Below are 8,635 nucleotides of genomic sequence, written 5' to 3'. Positions count from 1 at the left end.
GTAAAGGACCACTTTCTTAACTATAAGCTTCATTGCTGAACTTATGTGTTCTTTCTGTTATCTAGTCCCTGGTTGTAATGCATTTTTTTAAGAAATTATATTTTTACAATGTACTGTGATATTGATGTGATATTGGTGTCTATTTATTCATATGTCTTTCATTTAATTAAGAATCATAAATTGAGCAATTATAATTACATATGCATAACATATACGTTATTTTATAATAATGAACTCGGTAATTTTTTTATATATATTCATGTTAATGTTTCATGCCTCTCTATGTCAGACCATTGGTACCAAGGACCACAATGGAAATAAGAGATTTTTTTTTCTCTTTCTTGTGTCATCCTTGATATTGATGTGACTGACATAGTTCATAACACATTACTTCATATGACAACTTTTATATTTGATTATAAATTTTATTATATGCATGTATTGTAACTATGTTATGTTTTGCTCAATTATCGAAATAAATCTATCTATCTATCTATCTATCTATCTAGGGAGTTGAGTCGCTGGACATATTTCCCTATGTGTGTAGGGCAACACTAGATACAGTGTTAAAATGTACGTTGGCAAATAAAAGTCCTTAGGTGAGCCAAATTCAAAACGGAGGATACTTTAATGCTAAATGTTTAACCTTTCCCTGATGATTAAGCGAGTATGTGTTTCCGTGCAAAGCTTTATTCAGACAGATATTTCTTGCTGAAAAAATTTCCAAAATGACTCCAGTACGAGAACAACGTAATGGAGGTAAATGATATTAGCGGGGATTGCGGGTGTTCAACCAAAGTTGGTGGCCAAAGCTTTAGACTCCATATCAAGTTTAAGACTCTGTGTGCATTTTCTTTCCACTCATCGTTTATATGACTGAAATATTTTGAAAAAGACGTTAAACCCGAACACACATACACATCAATTTTTACTGAAATTGTGAACGATGTCTTGAAATCTACGTCTTTTAAAACGTTTTCAAATATGGAAAGACTGGGATAATGCTCTAATGTTTAGACCCAACATATTTCTGCTTCTCAATACAATATCCAACCGCAGCGTACAAGAGCAACCACAGACATACACAAAATATTGTTCTATTTTATTCTTCTTTGATTACGTCATTTCTTACAGGAATTGTATTGGACAGGTTTTTGCAATGAATGAAATAAAGATAACGATTGCAAAGTTTGTGAAAAGGTAATATGTCTTTTACAGGGTTTAAATTTAATTTTGCAACAACCTTAATTAATCCAGAACATAAAATACAAATTAACTCACCGCCGTAGAGCGTTCGCTTCGAGTGCGGGAGTGATTAATATTTTGAAGAACTTGCTTCACAATCGACCTGAAATAAATTAGACGTATAAGCTAAATTCACTCAAGTAATCCAGTTTATGAAAGGCTGGTGTGGTATTTTCGATCTATACCTTCCCTGTCCCCAAATGGCTTACCTATGATGCCATTTCACTTAAATCTTATGTACTATACATTATGACTAATTATATGTATCTTTATCAGTCGTAACATTACCTAAACTTGTGCTGAGTGACTCTACGGAGTGTATTGTTCTTCCTGGATATCTACTCTAACCTTTATCTTTTAAAGCCCGAAAATCAAAAAGACAAACATACTGATTTAAAGACAAACATGTATCAACCATTTGCTGAACCAGTTGAATTCCTTCATAATTACTACTCGTATTATATATTTGTAGATATTTGTAGACACGCCCATACTACAACCGGACGCAGTAATGAGGTCGCTAAATGGATTACCCGTCATACTGAGGCGTAGGCAACAAACAAGCAGCACTTGAGTTGTGAAGTCTTTCCATATTACACTTTGGTTGTACACCACAAGAATGAACATGTACTTTAAAAGCGCTTGCTTGATCAGATATTGAGTTCCATGAAATTGCATTTGATACCTATTTACCTGCTTTAGCTTATCCAAGGTATTTGTGTTGGTCAATTTGGTCCATAAGCACGGTGTATATGCATATCTGATCCCTCTCTGTGGAAAAAGAGAAAACGGACCCCTCTATTCGCGCACAGGACACTCATTGTGGTAAACAATGACACCCAAAGTCGGCGCTTTGCCAGGGAGACAGGAAAATCAACTTATTCGTCCCGAACACAGGTTTATCATAAAAATATATAAACCACGGGAAGACGTAGCGATCTTCCATTTCTTTTTTGTATCGTTACATTTGATTTATCAGTTGACAGAAGTCCAAACGAAGATGGAATGTAGACCGAGGGTACTTACTCGGATAAACATCATGCCGTGTTTATGAAACTTAAATACGACTTTCCTTGAATATTATAGCAAATATCTAGTACCTTGAATGTGAAACCGTTGATCACATCTTATTTGTAAATACACGTTATGTGGTTACTTTCTTGACTCACTGCAGCCGACACGGGAACCCTGTCGGACAAATTTTCTATCGACACCGGCGCCCTCTCAATTTAACGTTACGTCAATGTAAGAATAATATGAGATTGTATTCGTATTTGGGCGGACGAGGGTTCCTATATATGTTATGGTACAGATGTGCCGATGAAATGCCCATTTAGGCTCTTTGGTTTGTTGTATTGGTAGTTTACATGGAGAACTACTAAGAATAAAACTCTTAGCTTTCGTCAGATACATCTTAGCTTTCGTCAGATACATACAGCGTTTTCAACGATAACTCTTGTTACATAGACTAAGGCATATTGTTTGTCCGTTCGTATTCACACCAGTTAGTGCAATTACGGTGATCACCTTTAAATAACTGTATTAACGATTTAAAATGGATTGAATATTCCATTGTTATACTGTATATATTGTAATCAGGAATACCATTATAATATTGCGTACAAAAAATGAATTAATCAGTCCATTTGAAACCGTTATTTCCGTTATTTAAAGGTGATCACCGTAACTGCACATATTGGTTTGTCCCCACGAACAGATCCCGAACTATGGGTCAAATAGCTCCACTACCTTGTGGAAGACTTGAAACAGTCAAAGACTAAGGGAGTAAACCCAGAAACAAACTCCGGAGTGGAGCCCCTAAGGCGGTTGGATCTTCTCATTTGGAATCCTTCCGGCAACTCCTGCAGTCAACTTCGTATCAGGCGTACTGGCTCCACCATTCATCTGGACACTACTAACGAGATCGAAAGGTGGATTCTTATGATTGAGCAACTCAGTATCTCCATAGAACTAGCCAGGCTGGTGCCTAGAGAGAGAACTCCTGCTACAGTTCTCAACATAGAAACAACATCGGGAAATGACAGTCACCGGTGATAAATCTGAGCTAAATTGGCCGAACAGCTGGGCGCCAGGGTGTGTGGGGGGCGGGGTGGGAAATGCTTTCAAGCTTCACTGCATAGCTACCGCCCGCCATAAGCAGAGCAGCCCTCAGCCAGTAAGGTACTTGTTGTTGTTGTTGGGTTTAACGTCGCACCGACACAATAATAGGTCAAACGGCGACTTTCCAGCTTTGATGGTGGAGGAAGACACTAGGTGCCCCTTCGTGCACTATTTCATCACGAGCGGGCACCTAGGTAGAACCACCGACCTTCCGTAAGCCAATTGGATGGTGTCCTCACATGAAGAATTCAACGCCCCAAGTGAGGCTCGAACCCACATTGGTGAGGGGCAAGTGATTTTAAGTCAGTGACCTTAACAACTCGGCCGCGGAAGTCTCCCAAAAAGGTGCGTGCATGGGGATTAAGACTGTTCTGACACTCGGGCTTGGGTGTTGGAATGTCAAGATCATGATGACTGGCTTATCTTGTAACTTGCAGTCAATCTCCAATCTCCGTAAAACTGCCATCATAAACAATGAATGACGAGCAGATCTCAACATCTGCACAAGTTACAAGTATCGAAATAAAAATCAGAGATACTCGCAGTGTCTACCTGGAACATTTAATGACACAATAAGGTGCAATTCCATAGAAAGCAGCGAATGGTCTCCGCTTAAAATAACGGACTAGCCTAAACGAGAAAGCAATGGTCAGAACTAAACAAGCTAGAATTTTGAGAGGGGATAGGAGGTTATAGAGCCTACATATCATATAAATGCCAATAGACAAAACCATATCCAAAGGATATTTATTTTACTCAACTTTGCTTTATTATATTTACACATTGATCTAGGCCTCCAGCGCAGACATAACTCATTATATGAGAACATATACATAATAACCTCTATCTACTTTAATGCTTGAAACTCACCTATTATCGTATTGTTTCCTTAAAATGCTGAACATAAATTTAAAATCTTGTGTAGACTTTGCCAAAAAAGTCAATAAATGATATACCTCTATCATTTGTAGTTTCATCTGCCCCTCCGCCTAAAATATTCGTTGTTTGATAACCAGTCAACACAAAGCTCTTTGTTTTGTAATCTGCTTTACAGCGTTTCTATCCTCCATCTCCCCTTAATATGCCTTCATCTCTGCCAACACCTCAGCTCAGTGATCGTTTAAAATACGTACTCTTTCTTGTCCCAATCACCCAGCAACTTCTGGCTAGAGTGAATACATTTTTAACAAATCGTTTAACATCTTTGCTCAGTTTGCTACTTTTATCAAAGAATGGTACTAAAAATTAAAATCTATCATTTTGTTTCCCTTCATTACATTTTACTTGAAATCATGTTTTACTATCGTTATGCGACTTCAAATACGCAGACATAGATTGAATTGAGGAACAATAAAAGACTGACCTTTTGACAAAACTGAACACGTTCAACAGAGGTATGGCCGGAGACTTGCAATGATATAACCTAATATGGTTAAATAAAAATAAAGACATTTTATCCAAAATTCTGAAAAAAAACAACATTAATCTGTTTTGCAGGAGTAACCACTTATATCATCCTCAGCAGACTTCAAAGCCACAAATATTGCGTTAAACATTTCACGTATTTATTATAATGTTTTAACAATTGCTAAAGCGGTGAAATTCCTTCGGTTACATTCATTTACACAGATTATGACAATAAAGCAGTTTTAAAATGTGAAATGTACGTAATACTATACATTTCTTGAACTAGTAAACTGCATAAACATAAAGAAGTACTTTTCCACTTTTAACAAAATAGACGGATATTGATTTGTACAAAACATAAAATATTTGGTATATCTAAATAAAGCACTGCCAGAGTTTGGCATTGAAACTGATATAAATCTGCAAAATTGCCGGATACCTGGACTTGAAACATTAACTGGTACGTCCAGACGGATTAAACACAGAGGTTCAAACACCCTGGTTATTGGTGCCATCACATAGTTTCTTTTATAAGATATAGTTTATGATATTTTTGAATTGACTAAAAGTGTCTCAATTTCTGATTTCATCGGGAAGTTCATTCGACATCTTTGGACAACTAGCCGAGGCTGTCCATATGATGATGCTTTGATCTAGGACTTTTGTGATGTTTTTGATGACAGATCTTAAGCTTCTAAAGTTAGAACAGGAAATAGTTATGATCTATTTATCAATATATTGCGTTTTCATATTATTTAGTGCTTTATGGGTAAGTATAATATTTAATAGGATACTTGGCCACCCCATTTCCACTGGGAGTGTCATAATGTCAGCTTTAGGAATTATGAAACAGAGGAAAATTGTATCTATGACTTGTGATATACAGTAATGTTTCCTTACGTGAAACATTGATGCACAGTTTATCTATCTGTCTAGGTCAAGTTAAATGGTTATCAATATAGATACCTATCAGATTTTGTGTTTCTACATGTGGTAGTATTTTATGATCATATAAAATATCATTTTTGCGTGTTTTATAAAGTACTAAACTTATAGACTCTACATTGTTTCCGCTGCATCACTTTTTGAATTCCTATGCATTACTTCGTAGATTTGTTTCGACAACTGTCATTGCTATAAGTGTGTATCCATGTTTCTTCGGCAAACTTACTGTTAAATCACAAGTTTTGTTAAAAGGCGGTAAATAAATTACAATAAGGAAGAAAATATCCTAAAATTTGAGCTTTGAGGAATCCCTGCGTAAACTAAATATTCATTTGACATGTCATTATTAGCAACGGTTTATTGAATCCGTTCATTTAGATATGATTTGAAAGGAAGTAATGACATATGACTTATATTTAATCTTAAAAGGAAAATTTTAAGATCAACTAGATCAAATCTCTTTCTTTAATTAGAAAAATATAGCAACAATTTTCTCTTCATTATTTATGTTATGGATTGGGTACCTGAGTTTACATAGCACAGTTGGGCAGGAATGGTTTTTACTGAACCTGACTGCGGTGTGTGTACCAGCTTATACTCTAGCCATAAAATTCTAATTATCTCACCTTGGTCCTGGTACAAATGCTATAACTTAAACAGAGAAGTGAAATCTGACTTTCTGAAGCAATTTTCAAGTATTATTCTAATCTGGCATACGCAGGTCACGTCAGCGAAATAACAAAGATTCTTGTCAAATTAAGAAATTATTGATCTACTTTCGATGTCATCGAAATTTAAGAAGCAAAGTTTCAACAATAATTAGACTAATAACTAACATTAATTTGATTTTTCATCGAATATTCGCATGCGTATCTCTTTAAAGCTATAGGGATATTCTGCTGTCCTTTCAATGTGCTGCTCTTGTCTGAGTATCTTATGTCATTTTTAATCTTTCTTGTTGTTTGTCCAAAAAACAAGCAGGAAATGCCACGTTTTAAAAGCGCAGCCTCCCCATACGCGCACCAATCAACACACGCACACTACACTCCCGCCCCGCCCCACACAAACACACAAAACAAACACAAATTGTTACTATGCACGAAAGCTTTACAAAAAGAATGACGATATCGATGACTGTGGTTATGATGATGATGATGATGATTATGAATACGGTGGTAATAATGATAATAATGAAAATGGACGATGATGACAATGACCTAAATGTCATTAGGTGTGGCTCTTGCAGGTGCAGGTGTAGATGCAGGTGCACGAATCAGAAACGTCAGACATTTAAGTCATACAGCAAATAAAAGATAATTCGATTATTTTGACCAGATGCGCAGCAAATCCTTTTCGTTTAGTTACAGCTTGTCGTTTTAAAGGCACTCACTACAGTTTTTCCGGACGGGTGGATATTTACCCCAACACCGTTCCAATTTAGTTGTTTCTAATCTATGTAGCTCACTGCAGAGTTGGTGCGGTCTTCTGCGTATGCCCGGAAGTGATTATCTAATGTTGCGTACGGCAAAAATTCACAAATTATTGTATGTTTGCATGCATTTAATGTACAAAATGTATAATATACTGACTAAAGGTTAGGGTAAGTATCATCATGGTTACAAAATATATACATTTAAAGTACTTTTAGTTCAAATTGCTTCAATCCGACATATACTGGAGTCTGTTATTTATACCAGCTCTCAAACTCTGCATTGAGTCACAGCTGTTTCCTATCCCGTACCGTACCCGTACTGTACATTCGTAACTATAGGTTTTGTTTTAAAAAAAAAGGCGGAAACTTTTATCGTTCTATGCCATCAAAATGCTTCAGAAACACATTAAAATCCGCTTATTAAGAAATCTGCCGTTTGATAATTTTATATATATATTTCTAAGTCATTTGCTCAAACACTGAAAGAGTATTTCGTACCAACCTGCGTTGTATAAATGCCCGCCACACCCCACCTCGTTGTAATTTGATTTAAGCGAAATCTAATATGGTGACCTATCAATTTTCTTTTTGTTTTAGATAAGGTAGACATAACCAAAGGTATGTGCAGAGTTTAATTAAATTCTATTGTGCGAAACTCGATAAAATAGCAGAAGTACCAACTTAAAACTGACAAAAATATGCAAAAATAGCCCTTGGGTCTGCTGAACAAGTATTCCTTTCTTTACAAAATCATGTTCTTTTGATTTCTCTGAGCATGTTTCAAATAGATATATTGTTTTCCGTTATAAAAATCAAATTTATGCTGATTATTGTACTTTACTGAAATATATTTTAGGATTACAGAAATTTGGAAAAATGTTTAAAATAGCACCATATCTAGGGGCAAATTAAATTGAAACAAAGCTGGTGACCTAGTATCTTTATTTCATTTTTCAATACATCATAACATGATCTTTTAATACAAAACATTTCATCAAAACCTATTATTGAGAAAAAAATTACGAAACTGTAGCAAGCGTCCTTAATTCAATCTGTAATGAAATCGTGGTCGTTAGAGGGTAAAACATAAAGATCTCTCATAATATTCTCGGTAGCTAAAGGTCACCCTAAGCAGTGGTAGCGTCCCTGACTTTAACATGCTTTTACATCACATTGCTGAATGATAACCATATACTATTTAGCATACAAAATAAGCACTTTGATGATATTACGTCATTCACCGTTATTCCTCTAAGAGACCAAACTATGTAAAATTCTACAATACTATTGTTTTAAAAAAGACTCATAAATTTAACTGTCTCATAAATAACTCAAACGAGCCAGAGTGTATAACAAATTTTGCCTTAATTATTTGACAAGAAACAGACAAGTCAATTATTTTTAGGTTAACGAAGAGCAAATAGTATTCTGTTATATTTTTTCGACGAAATCGCCCATTTATTTCAGGTTACATCAAGGAAAAAT

The sequence above is a fragment of the Mercenaria mercenaria genome, chromosome 11 (assembly GCF_021730395.1).
Source record: "Mercenaria mercenaria strain notata chromosome 11, MADL_Memer_1, whole genome shotgun sequence".
Lineage (NCBI taxonomy): Eukaryota > Metazoa > Mollusca > Bivalvia > Venerida > Veneridae > Mercenaria > Mercenaria mercenaria.
This window is presented reverse-complemented; position numbering follows the sequence as displayed.